Here is a 13,908-nt window from a genome sequence, read left to right on the forward strand (position 1 = left end):
TGTGCCTGGAATGTCCTGGGCTCAGTTCCAATCCCAGATCTTTGCTTCAGCCCCAGCTCCCTGCAGCCCCCATCCCTGGACTGCCTCGTGTACTCCCTTTTCCTTATTAAAATATTACACACCTCCAAGGCCATCTCAAGCCCCCTCTTTCGGGAAGCCCTTTCCTATCTACTCGCGCCCTCTAGTCCCCGAGTACCTGGTACAATATTAGAGCTGAAACATCCATCATTTCATTCTACGCTCCAGCACCTCTGGGAGGTTGGAGTCATTTCCTCCATTTTTCAGATGGGGAAACTGAGGCTCAGTGAGGCCTTACATTGCCCCAGGGAGGAGCTGGAGCCTTTGCAGCTGTCTACTGTACTCTGTGTTATGTCCTCACTTTCTGGGGAGGTCACTTGGCATTCAGAGCAGTGGTTCTCAGACTGCGGGCTGCATGAGCGTGGCACGGAGAATGTTTCACAGTGTGATAGCCGAGCTGCGGAAGCAGACTCTGGGGTGGGGACCCAGCCCTGGGTGATGATGGCTGGTCTGGTCACACTCAGAGAACCACTGATTTAAGAGATGGACATTGTGGTGTAAGTGACGATTTGGGTTATGTGGGACTCGGGATTCAAATCCCTCCCCAGACCTATTGAATCAAAATGTCTAGGGTGGGGCTTCCCTGGTGGCGCAGTGGTTGAGAGTCCGCCTGCCGATGCAGGGGACACGGGTTCGTGCCCCGGTCCGGGAGGATCCCACATGCCGCGGAGCGGCTGGGCCCGTGAGCCATGGCCGCTGAGCCTGCGCGTCCGGAGCCTGTGCTCTGCAACGGGAGAGGCCACAACAGTGAGAGGCCCACGTACCGCAAAAAAAAAAAAAAAAAAAAAAAAAAAAAATGTCTAGGGTGAGTGGGCTGAGGACTCTCTAGTTGACTAAGTGGCCCAGGTGGTTGTTAATCATCTGGCGAGTTGGGGAAGGCTGATTGAGAGTCAGGCCCACCCAATTAGCACTTAATTGTATCCTGCTTTATCTTCTTCTCCAATTAGTTCTTCTACATCAATTAAGCTCCTTGGAGGCCCAGACAGAGCACTCAGCTCAGAATTGTCCCGAGAGCTGGTGTGCTCCTGGCCAGGTGACTGGCGTCACCCGGCTGCATCCACCCTCAGAGGAGAGGCGTTTCTGGAACGGCAGGAAAGGGGGCTCTGGCGGAGCGGACACAGGGGTCCCACACCTCCCAGCATGGCACTTGCTCGTGCCTCTCATCTCAGCAAGGCTGAGTCCTTCCTGCTGCTTAAGGACCAGCTCAGGTTTCTTTCATTCTATGAAACAGACTTGATTACCCCCAGCAAGGGATGAACCTCATGCCGTTGAGCCTTTTGATCCTTGTATGAACTGACTTGGGATTGGCACTGTCCCTGGTGGGAGGCTTCAGGAACGTCCCTGGCCTGACGCTGTGTTAGGCACGTACATTGTAGGCACACTTAACATCTGCTCTTTCCTTCCTACTTCCTGTTTTGGGGAGGGCATCTTATCCACCTTGAACATCGCCAGCGTGTAGAACAGTGACGTGCACAAATGCAATTAATATTTTAGATTCCTGCACAGATCTCAGAGATATTATCAGAAATGACAGTATCATTGCATTGAATGTGAATAATGCATGTTGTGCACGTGTGTTATTCCCACTTTTAGGTGCTGGATTCCCCCAGCACCTAGTCCAGAGCCTTACACAGGATTGCTTTCTAGAAGTAAGTTTTTTGTTTCTGACTGAAGTTATTAACTTCTCAGGGTGAAAACTTGTAAAGGGGAACATGTGTGCTTCTCTGTTAAAAAAAACAAAAAAAATCAGTATCTTCCTCTTAAACCCACTCCTGACTTGACTGGTCTCCTTCAGTACTCAAAGGCTCTGAACATCAGTTTCTTTACCACTAAAAATGGAACAAATAATAGCTACTTTATACATCTTTAAGTATCTCTGAAAAAATATTTATCACAGTGCATACAGATAGCAAGCTCTCAAATTGTAGCTTCATGATACAACACAGACAACTTGAGGTTTAGACAGAACATATATTTGTCCCTATCAAAAAAAATCAAAAGAAAATAAAGAAATTATGAAAACCCAGCATTGGTGACCTTGCGATGGAAGAGGCGCACATATTTTGGAGGAGTTTAGTAGTGCGTATCAAGTCATGAATATTTTCACATACTTTATGTTAGGATGTCAGTTCTAAGACTTACTATGAGAATGATTTTTAAAAAGGAATAATTTAAATAGAGGCATCAGTGTAATTTACAAAAAATAAGTAAATGACAAACATAGGAGAAGGGTTATATAAATTATAGTGCACCAACATATGGAATATTTCACAGCAATTAAAAAAGCTAAAGGCAAATCTTATGTAAAAACATGGACTGGTTTAAAATAGTATAATATTAAAAACAGTTTTATGTACACTTTGATTAAAATGATACAGAATTATATATTTACACACAAGCATAATGATTAGAAAAGAACAAAAAGACAAGAATATATTTGCTTTATTATACTGGTGATGCTAAATTTGTTGTATATACTTACATCTCTCTCAATATTTAAAGTCCCCCTAACAGTTCTGCAAGGCGGCTTTTATAACCTTCGTTTCTCAGGTGAGGGAACAGACACAAATATTTTGCTAAATCACACATCTAAGAAAAGGTGAAGTAGGCCTTGGAATGAACTTTGTCCCTTTGACCCCCCCAAATCTGCACTTTTTGGAATCAGTTATTCACAAATTATACATGTGTGGGTTGGGTGTTGGTTTCCTTTGAGAACTCATTTCTGAGTAGACCTTATTTCATATTTCAAAAATGTAGATAGATAAAGAGATACATCATAGGATTCATTATATATACTGTAAAAATTTGTAATTACCATGAGGTGTATTGTCACATGGTTGGCCCGAACATTTCCCCGTATTCATGGGCTCGTGTAGACTCCTTTCGCACAGACACTAGACTTGGCCGTGTGACATGCCTTGGCCGATGGGCCATTGGCAAGCATGACAAAAGCAGGCCTTGATAAACACTTGTGAGTTGGGATTTGTCCTCTTGGAACCCAGCCACCATGTTATGGGGAAGCCCAGGTTAGCCACAGGATAGGCTCTTACAGAACTAAAGCATCCCAGGAAAGAGCCGCAGGTGAACTCCCAGCTCCCAGTTTGCACCGACTGCCAGCTCATGGATGATCCAGCCCCCGTCAGGCCTCTAGATGACAGTGACCCTTGTCAAGACCGTGTGGATAGAAGCATCACCCAGTGAGCCTAGCCAACCCGTAGAATCCTGAGAAATAATAAATCTTTGTTGTTTGAAGCCCTCAAATTTGGGGATGATTTGTCACCTAGCAGTAGATGACTGATACACTAGAATTGAAAATTTTTAAGTAGCAGGATAAACTTAGCACAGGATAAACTTAATTAAAATGTGTATGAGGAGGAAGGGGTAAATTCTGTCACTTGGCATTCAGATGCCCTTATGATTGTCCACTGTAGCCTTCCACTGTAAGAAGACAAGCTGTTTGTTGAATTGAATCTATCTATAACCGAGGCCAGCAGTCCTGGCTCAGGGCAATCCTTCCTGGAGAGCAGAGTGTACAGTTCCATAGCAAAGGGGCATTGTCCTTTTGGAAATGCCAGATCCTTTATAAGCTGGAGAGTTACAGTCAGCGCTTGGTAGTTGCCCTGCCCCCCAGCTAGTGCTTCCATTCTTGGCTCCCATAATAAAGTTCAGTCTCATGCTTATTTTTTTTTTATTTTTTTTTATTTTTTTGCGGTTCGCAGGCCTCTCACTGTTGTGGCCTCTCCTGTTGCGGAGCACAGGCTCCACATGCGCAGGCTCAGCGGCCATGGCTCACGGGCCCAGCCGCTCCGCGGCACGTGGGATCTTCCCGGACGGGGGCACGAACCCGTGTCCCCTGCATCGGCAGGCGGACTCTCAACCACTGCGCCACCAGGGAAGCCCTCGTGGTTATTTTTTATCTTCCTAAATGGAGCCTGCCATGGGATAGCCATTTGTATCAGGATCTTAGGCACCCATGACTGTTCCCAGCCACCGCTTCCCCATGGCCACTGCCTCAGTTCAGGTCCCCGTTATCCCTCCCTTGGATAATTACAGCAGCCCCTAACAAGTCTCCTAGCATCTTGGCTTACACACCTCCATTCCATTCTCTGCAGCAGGCCGTAGGCCATTTCTAAAGCACAAATTGAATCATTTCACTCTGCTTTTTAAAATCCCTCCAATAGGCTCCCCACTGCCTCAAAGCAGCATCACTCAGACTGGATTAATGAGCGTTTCATAGGGTATGGGCTAGGAATGAAATTCATACTTTAATACATTTGGGAAATCCTGCATTAAACAAAGTTATAACCAGGGGTGTGTGTGTGTGTGTGTGTGTGTGTGTGTGTGTGTGTGTGTGTGTGTGTGTGTGTGTGTTTGTTACAGGACTTCTCAGAGCCTTCGATATGCTGATGTGAATTGTGACACTTCAAAAGAGGTGATATAAAATGCAACCTTTACTGAACTTACTTTCTTGGCAGGCTGCCTTTGGTTCATTGAGTTAAGGTTTAGAATTGTTGAAGTATTTCCAAGTTCCTTAGTTGCGAGGAAGCATGCAAGCTTCTTCATGGTCTGACCCCCTGCTTATCTCTCCAGCTCAAATCCCTGTTTCTGCCAAGTTCTTGCTGACGACAACCTGGTGCCTTTGCATCTGCATTCTTTGTATCCCAAATCACCGGCTCTGCTCTCTCATAGCCCAGTTAATTTTTATTCATCCTTCAAATCTCAGGTCAGTCTTCCCTCCCCTGGGAAATATCCTATCCCCCACTCACCCCACCCTCACCACCTTGGCCTGAATTATATGTTCACCCCACATCATCCCATGATTGTTTTCCTGTTATATTAGCTTCTATACAGACTTATAATTGCCTGTTAGTCTTTCCTTCTAGGTTGCATGTTCCTCTGGCTAGGGCTGGCTACTTAGCGCTTTAATGGGCATTCGGTAAGTGTTTATTGAATAAATAAGCACTGAAAAGTAGAATGAATTTTGAGACAATTATTGTTGACTGAGAACTTCCCGGGAGCAGGAATATTCGTAGTAGCTGTCTTTTCAGGTGTCAATCCACCTGTGGTCCAAACAGGTCTCGCATATTGACCTTACTAACCCACAGATGGTCTTTGGGATGGTGTGTCCTCAGGCCATGTAAGGTCACGTGAACAAAACTGGGCCTACTCAATTCACTCTCTGAAAATTTGGATTTGGCATTTGTTGGAAAGTTGTTCAAACTGCAGAAACATAAACTCCAGAGCTCTGCTGGCCACTCTGTGTGGGAGCAGGTGGGAACAATGGGGGCAGAGAGAGAGAGGGAAGTGTGAAGGCTCAGATGTTACTTAGAAATAAGCAAAGATGGAGAGAGATGGTGGCCTGTGTTCCTAACTGGTCTTTTTTTTTTTTTTTAAATAAATTTATTTATTTATTTTTGGCTATGTTGGGTCTTTGTTGCTGTGCGCAGGCTTTCTCTAGTTGCAGCGAGTTGGGGCTACTCTTCATTGCAGTGTGCAGGCTTCTCATTGCGGTGGCTTCTCTTGCTGCAGAGCGTGGGCGCTAGAGCGCAGGCTCAGTAGTTGTGGCGCACGGGCTTAGTTGCTCCACAGCATGTGGGATCTTCCCAGACCAGGGCTTGAACCCGTGTCCCCTGCATTGCCACGCAGATCCTTCACCACTGCGCCACCAGGGAAGCCCCCCTAACTGGTCTTATATGCTCCTTTCAGTGGTAGCTGCGGCCTGGCTCTGTTGCCTGTGTTTGAGTTATGAGTGTATCGTTCTGATGAATTTCCTTTTTCCCACTCCAGTTTGTTTGACAGGGTTTTTTGTTATGTGTTACCAGTAGGGTCTTGACTAAGAAACATCCAATTATTTTTCCATGAAAAACTCGAAATGTGGACGGCCCTGTCTTCATGCCACAGCCATGTTGTGAATATTAATGGTGATACTTAAGTGGGTCGATTGTGCATTGAGAGTATGAAATATGTATGTCACTTAAAAACAAACGATTGTCAACATAGTGTCTGGGCTGAATTAGTCTCACCCAGCTTGTCACAGCTGATTCAAAAGGAAACTGCGGCAATGCATTTGTGCCAGACTTTATGGATCCCAAGGTCAGGACCTAAATGTGCAGATTTGGGAAGGTGTTTTCTGACTAATGATTTGTTATCATTAACTTGATGCACTGGTGGATTTATAGAGAGAAAAATGTTAATAAAAGGTTATTTGAGCTGCATTTCTGCTTTGCTGAGTTGTCATCCCATTAAGCAAATTTGAGGCAATGTAATTGCTACAAGATTCTTCATATTTGCACATGAATTTGTGAATTTATTTGGGAAATGAATGGGTTTTAACTTGACTTGTTGGACTAATTCCATCTTCTTTTCAGGAGATGTTCTGATTATGGTTTTCTATGAGCTTGCAGGATAGTAAAGCAGTTTGCTGTTGACAAGATAGCAGACAGATAGGTCTGGATTTAGATCTTGACTCTGTCACTTACTAATGACGTGACTCTGGCCCAGTTACTTCTCTGAGGCTCAGTTCCCTCATCTGTGAAATGGGCATAATGGTAGTACCTCACCTATAGGGGCTCTGGTGATTAAATTTGATGATGTCAGACATTTCTCCAGAGAAGACATACAGATAGTCAGTAGGCACATGAAAAGCAGCTCAACATCACTAATTATTAGAAAAATTCAAATCGAAACTACAATAAGGTGTACCACCTCGCACTGGTCAGAATGGCCATCACTAAAAAATCTACAAATAACAAATGCTGGAGAGGGTGTGGAGAAAAGGGAACCCTCTTGCACTGTTGGTGGGCATGTGAACTGGTGCAGCCACTATGGAAAACAGTATGGCGGTTCCTCATAGAACTAAAAATAGAGTTGTCATATGATCCAGCAATCCCAGTCCTTGACATATACCCAGCCAAAACTATAATTCGAAAATATACATGCACCCCTGTGTTCACTGCAGCACTATTTACAATAACCAAGACATGGAAACAACTGAAATGTCCATTGACAGATGAATGGATAAAGGTGTCATATATATATATATATATATATATATACATATATATACACACACACACAATGGAATATTACTCAGCTATAAAAAGAATGAAATAATGCCATTGCAGCTACATGGATGGACCTAGAGATTATTATACTAAGTGAAGTGAGTCAGAAAGAGAAAGACAAATACCATATGATATCATTTATTTGTGGAAGCTAAAATATGACACAAATGAACATGTCAGTGAATCAAAAACAGACTCACAGACATAGAGCACAGACTTGTGGTTGCCAAGGGGGAGGAGAGGAGGGATGGGGGAGGGAAGGAATAGGAGTTTGGGATTAGCAGAGACAAACTATTATACATAGGATGGATAAACAATGAGGTCCTACTGTATAGCACAGGGAACTATATTCAATATCCTGTGACACACCATAATGGAAAAGAATATTTAAAAGAATATATATATGTATAACCGAGTCACTTTGCTGTACAGCAGAAATTAACACAACATTGTAAATCAACTACACCTAAATAAAATTAAAAGATTTGTGAGGATGTGCGTTCAAAAGGCTGGCATCCAATAATTGGTAGTTATTATCTCATCTTAAGCTATCTTTTGATTGTTCCTATTAGAGCAAAAAGGAAATTTGCCCTTCACACAAATATTTACAGACTTAACTGTGTGACTACAAACGTGGGATTTAGGCTAAAGTGGTTGAGGGGAAGGGTGCTGGAAGTAGTTACCCCCCCCCCCAACACCTGTGACAGGTAGCATCCGGTAGGGGCTAGAGTGAGCCCATATGAGTTACACTCAGTAAAGCCAGCCCAGACTTCTGCTTCGTGATCGCAATGTACATGTTTGGAATGTACAAAACCCAGGGAATGGACTCGGCTGGTATGTGGGTAACTTACAATCACTAATTGGCTGATTGACATGGTGTTTGAAGCACTCATATTTTTAGAACGTTCTATGGGATCCTAATCCCCTTCCTGAAAGTAGGTGACAAGCAGCCATTTTTGAAGTTAGCGTGCATGATGGGAATGACGTGGAATTTAGAGTAAAACTTGCATTCTGCTTATTTTGACTATTTCCTGTTTCTTTGCCTGCGGGCTCATCACTTCACCACCTGGATCCTGTTTCTGTATTTGCAAGGTTAAAATAAGAATGTCGCCAAGTGACATAAATGTATGTTCGTACATTCATTCAACAAGTGATATGCTCAGGGCCAGGGATCCAGCAGTAAATAAACAGACAACAATTTGAACCTCATAGAGCTTACATTCCACTGGGGGAGGAGTTGAGATAATAAATATCTCAAGAAAGTAAAATCCAGAGTTTGTCAGCTGGTGGTAGCAGACTGCCCGGGAGTGAAACAATTCAGGGAAGAAGGACTTGAAGTGTCAGTAGCGGGTGGGGTCATCAATGTAGAATAGAGTGGCTAGGCTAGAACCTAGGGGAAGATGGTATTTGAATAAAGACCTGAAGGAAGTGAGGGAGCAGCACATGATGATGTTGGGTGAGGGGTGAGAGCATCCCAGCCAGAGGGCCCAGCAAGACAAAGCACTTGAAGTGGGAGTAGGTCTGGAGAGTCTGAGGTGGCCAGAGTGGCGTCAGTGAGGAGGAGAGAAGCAAGAGATGAGGGTGGAAGAGTAGGCAGGGGCAGACACGAAAGGCCTTGTGGACCATTGTCAGGACTTTGACTCTTCCCTTGAGTGTGCTGGGAAACTGCTGGAGAATTAGGAGCACGGCAACAGTACAGTGGGACTTAGGCTTAACTGTATTATCTAGGCCTCCAGTGCCCCAAAGGGGAGCGACAGACCTTTGGAAATGTGGCTGATGAAATGGAGGGACTAACTTTTCATTTTATTTCATTTGAATTAAATTTAAAAATCCTTTCTTGATTCAGTGATTGGAAAACTTTTAAGTGTGTTTGGAACAACTTGGGTCTGTGAATCTATTTTTTTCAACTGTACGTTTATGAGTTCTAAGTATAGATCAGGTATTTCCAATAAAAATTTTACCATGTGAATTGAGATGTGCTATAATTGTAAAAGATACTCTGTATTTCTAAAACATAGGATGAAGAAATTCAGGTTAAAAAAATCTCAATGATATTTTATATTCATTATATGTTGAAATAATAGTATTTTGAATATATTGGGTTATATACAATAGATTAATGTTAATTTCACATGCTTCTTTTTACATTTTTACAATGTAACCACTGGAAAATTATGAATGACAAACACGGCTCATAATTAGAGCGCTGATGCAGAAAAAGTTGGGTACTGAGCTTGGCGTATATGAATGAATTCTTTCTTTCTTTTTCTTTCTTCCTTTCTTCCTAACTTTCCTCCCTTTCCTATCCTTTCCTTTCCAATGTATTGGGTGCTTTCCATGGGTAGAGCGCAGTGCTCCTAGAGAGAGATATGGGTGCCCCCTGCCCTCATGGGACTTCTATTCTAGTAGGAGACAGAGACAAGACCAAAAAATCCAATAATGCAAAATCGTGGTAAGTGCTGTGTAAGCAGAACTAATGGTCTGAGAGAGCGTATTGGGGAGGGGACTTTGGGTGGGCTGTCGAGGCAGTCTCTCGGGGGACCTGAGGATTATTATCAAATTGCCACACAGAAGTGCTTTGCGAACCCTCAAGTGCTGTCAAAGTGAGTTACTGGTAATATCTGTGTTCTTAGGGGCAAGGCCTTTGGCTGGAATACGATCCCCTCGAGAACAGAGACTGAGTCTCAGTTAACATTTCACATGGGTGTCTGCTCTGTGTCAGACACGTACAAGGTATTGGCGAGGATTTAAAGCATCGGGGACCCCTCAGGAGATAAATAGAAGCACTAAACAGGTTCTAGATTTCACCAAGTTTAGTTGGAAGGGAAATTCAGTGGTACAGATAGGCGTCAAGTGTCCTCAGGGATGACTAAGTGATACGCGTGGGGGCGTGGTAGGCATCCTAGGAAGTGAAGACCGAGTGAGTGGGGAGGATCCTTAGGGAAGAAGATGTAGCACGTGGGTCTGAATCCTGTGGGAGCTTTGAGTAGGTGGAGAGGAGCAGGGAGGGCAGGAGGCAAGGGACAAGCAAAAGTTTGGAGGTGGGACCTGGCAGCTAAGGCTAAGGATGCTCCCAGGAAGGAGGGGGAAGAATTGCTGTTCGACGCTGTCCTTTGCGACCAAAACTGTGCGTCTGGTCTTCGGAGTTCTGAGAAGTCACTAAATACGTGGGCTTAGAGAGAAATGAGATCTAAATAGAAATCAGGTCTTCCTAATAAAAATGTACCATCTGAATTGAGTTAGTCTGTAATTGTAAAAGCATTCCAGATTTTGAAAATTTAGGATGAGAAAAAGGAGTAACAAAACGCAATTATATCTTTTATATTTATTCTACATTGAAATAATATTTGGATATATTGGGTTAAACAGGTTATAGTAACATTAATTTCACCTGTTTCTCTTTTCCTTTTTTTAATAAATGTAACAACCAGAAAATTTTACATTGCAAACATAGCTCACATTCTCTTTCTGCTGGAGAATACTGCCTGTGGTCCTGCCGTGGCCAGGGCACCAGCAGGGGCAGCCTGGCCCCAGCCCAGCCCAGCTCTCCTCTCTGTGAAGGTCTTCAGATGGGCCTTGAAAGTCAAGGCTTCCAGACCCCCTTGTAACTTTTTACAAGGGGTCATCAGGTGTTGGAGCCACAGCCTCAACATCTTAAGGAGCAGCTTAGCCCTCGCCTTGGAAGGGAGAACAGGTTCCTTGGTTAGATGCACCCATATTTCTTTCCACCGAGAACCCTCGTTCATTGCCATGTGTCACGATAGTGAAATAGAAACTCTTGTCCTAACTTTGTAAATCACACGTATAGGGAGAGAGATCTTTGGCCTCGAGTCGCACAGTGTAGACAGGATCCAAACCTAGATCCTGGACAAATCCTCACCCCACATGAGTCATCAAGCCCTCGACAATAATGCTTTCAGGGACCTCCCCCATTAGCACATCAGCCCCTCCTTGTTTCTCAGGCGGGAAACTGACACCCAGAGAGAGACAGAGACTTTATCGAGGAGCTTGCCCCCAGCTGGCTTCCTCACCAGCAGTTCCCTCCTACATGGAACTCCATGGAGAGGAAGATAGTTTACTCCCTCCGGAGCCAAGGGAAAATGAGCCTCTCTTCTCCTGGATCCATTAATGTAGGACAATAAATCCAAGATTTATTAAGCAGTGACTTGAACCAGGAAAAATGTTGCCAAGGTGATGGTGGCCTGATTGAGAGAGAATGTCCCCTTCCAAAATCCATCACCCACTGCTCCCCCTCTCTCCCGACCAACACTGACTTCCTGGAGGCTAGAGCTGTGCATCTGGCTTTCCTGTCTCCAGGGAGACTGGCAGCTGTGGGCGATGCAGGCTGGGCGGGGACAGCGCTGGCTCCAGGTGACACACAGAGGCACCGGCTGCTGCTGACCTCCCCCGAGATTTGGGCTGGGAGCCAGGAAGGCAGAGATAAGGCTCACCCTGTCAGCAGGGTGTCACCCTCCCACATGCTGTTTATAAGCACATCTCCTGCCATCTGGGCCCTGTCCCCACACCCAGCCCCTGTTCTGGGAAGCCGAGCTGTGTCACACACACACTCTGCACTTTGATGTGTCCCAGGCCAGAGTGTTTGGGTAGAAATGTGAGATGGAGCAGAGGCTCAGCCGTGTTGTGGGACCTGAGAACTCAGACCCAGGGAGGACCATCCCCAGGTGCCGCCATATCCACAGCTGCCTCGGAGCCTAATCCTGGGGGGCTTATTGGAGGCTGTACCCAGGGCTTGTTGGGGAGGTGCCGGGCTCCCCAGCTCTGCCGCCCCCAGCCTGAGGGATGTGACAGCGGCTTGGGAACACGTTGGACTGCTCCTTCCCTCCCCAGTGTCCTCTGTGGTCGCGGCTCTCCGTTGATTGACAGCATTTCACATCCCTAAAAATTACATTCTTTATCTGAAAAGAGACACCCAGAAATGTTAGCAGCAGTAAATGTCTCTGGGTGCTGAGACTGAGGAGGATTTTTCTATCTCTCGTTTCCTTTTCTCTACTCTGAACATTTTCTTCACAGAGCCTGTGTTATTTTATAACGGTAGCATTTGAACAAAGTTTTTGGGGTTTTTTCCCCCTGCCCAGAAGGCAAGATATGACTCCCATGGAGCAGATTGTCTCCTTGGAGCTAAGGTGACTCTGCTGCTGAGTTTGCCCCAGACCCATCCACATCCCCACGTGCTTGGTCCTCCTTTTTGCTTCATCCCTATTTCTTCTTCCTCAGGGGGGAAAAATGCCGTTCTCCTGAAACTGGGGGCTTTCTTTGTTTCATCTCATCATCAGAAATAAAGCCAGATTTAAGAAGGAAATACCATGGGGGAGGAGAGCTCTTTGATCCTGGGTCTCGAGCTCCCACCAGCAGTTCACGCATCCTTGCCCAGTGTTTGTTCCACGACCACGTCGCTTTCATCTCACACTACATGCTGTCACCACCACTCCTCCATTCCCGTCACAACCTCGGGGTCTCCGCTGGACATTTCCACGACTATTGTCTGTCCTCCCCTCTTACAGATTGTATTAGTCGAGATTCTCATGTATACAGCACCTGAGCTGGGAATTGGAACCTCTCAGCTTATCTCTGAGCCTCTTCTTTCTCCACTTTGTCCACTGACATGAGGAACAACCAGCCAGCTTCATTACATTTGTTGGTTTACCAAAAGTGTTTGAAAGTATCATATGCACAGCCATCCAGCCCACGCTTCTTATAAATTATTGATGAGTATGCAATGACGGTATTCTGTGTATCTCTACTATCACACTACGCCGTAGACGATCAGTGGTCTCTTTACTACTGGAAATAGAGTCTTTAGTGTCTTTACATCTAATCAGATTAGAGAGCCAATTCCATAAACCCCAGAACCAATTCAGAAAACTCATCCTTAAAACTCTGTTCCTCTGGAACCATTCTTGGTACTAAAATCTATATCCGTCGTGGTTCTCCAGAGAAACAGAACCAATAGGATCGATCTAGCTAGCTAGCTAGCTAGCTAGCTATCGATTTATTGTAAGGAATTAGTTCACATGATTATGGAGGCTGAGAAGTCCCAGGATCTCAGTCTCCAGATCTCAAGCTGGAGACCTGGGAGAGCTGACAGTTAGTTCTGGTCCACGTCTGAAGGCCTGAGAACCGGAAGAGCCAATGCTGTTAGTTCCAGCCCAAGGCCAGGAGAAGACTGATGTCCCCCCAGCTCATGTAGTCAGACAGACAAAATTCCCTTTTTTTTTTTTTTTTTTTTTTGCGGTACGCGGGCCCCTCACTGTTGTGGCCTCTCCCGTTGTGGAGCACAGGCTCCGGATGCACAGGGTCAGCGGCCATGGCTCCGCGGCATGTGGGATCTTCCCGGACCGGGGCACGAACCCGCGTTCCCCGCATCGGCAGGCGGACTCTCAACCACTGCGCCACCAGGGAAGCCCCAAAATTCCCTTTTATTCAGCCTTTGTGTTCTTTTCAGGTCTTCAGTGGATTGGATGAGGCCCACCCACATTAGGCGGGACAATCTGCTTTACTCAGTCTACTGATTTCCCTTACTTTTTTTATGAGGTCATCTACTGATTGCAAAGCATCACTGTTCTAGGTATTTGGTAATGAGAGGGTTTTTCAGAATATCTGTTTGCCAGGTTGACTGGACCAGAAGTCCCCCATGTGTTATTGGTGTTTGTGTGCACACATGCATACGTGAAATGTATTGAATTTTATTAAACTAGTAAATTTTATGTGCTAAAATTATATCTTTGCATAATAATAATCATAGCCA

This window comes from Leucopleurus acutus, assembly GCF_964270905.1.
Source record: "Leucopleurus acutus genome assembly, chromosome: 20".
Taxonomy (NCBI): domain Eukaryota; kingdom Metazoa; phylum Chordata; class Mammalia; order Artiodactyla; family Delphinidae; genus Leucopleurus; species Leucopleurus acutus.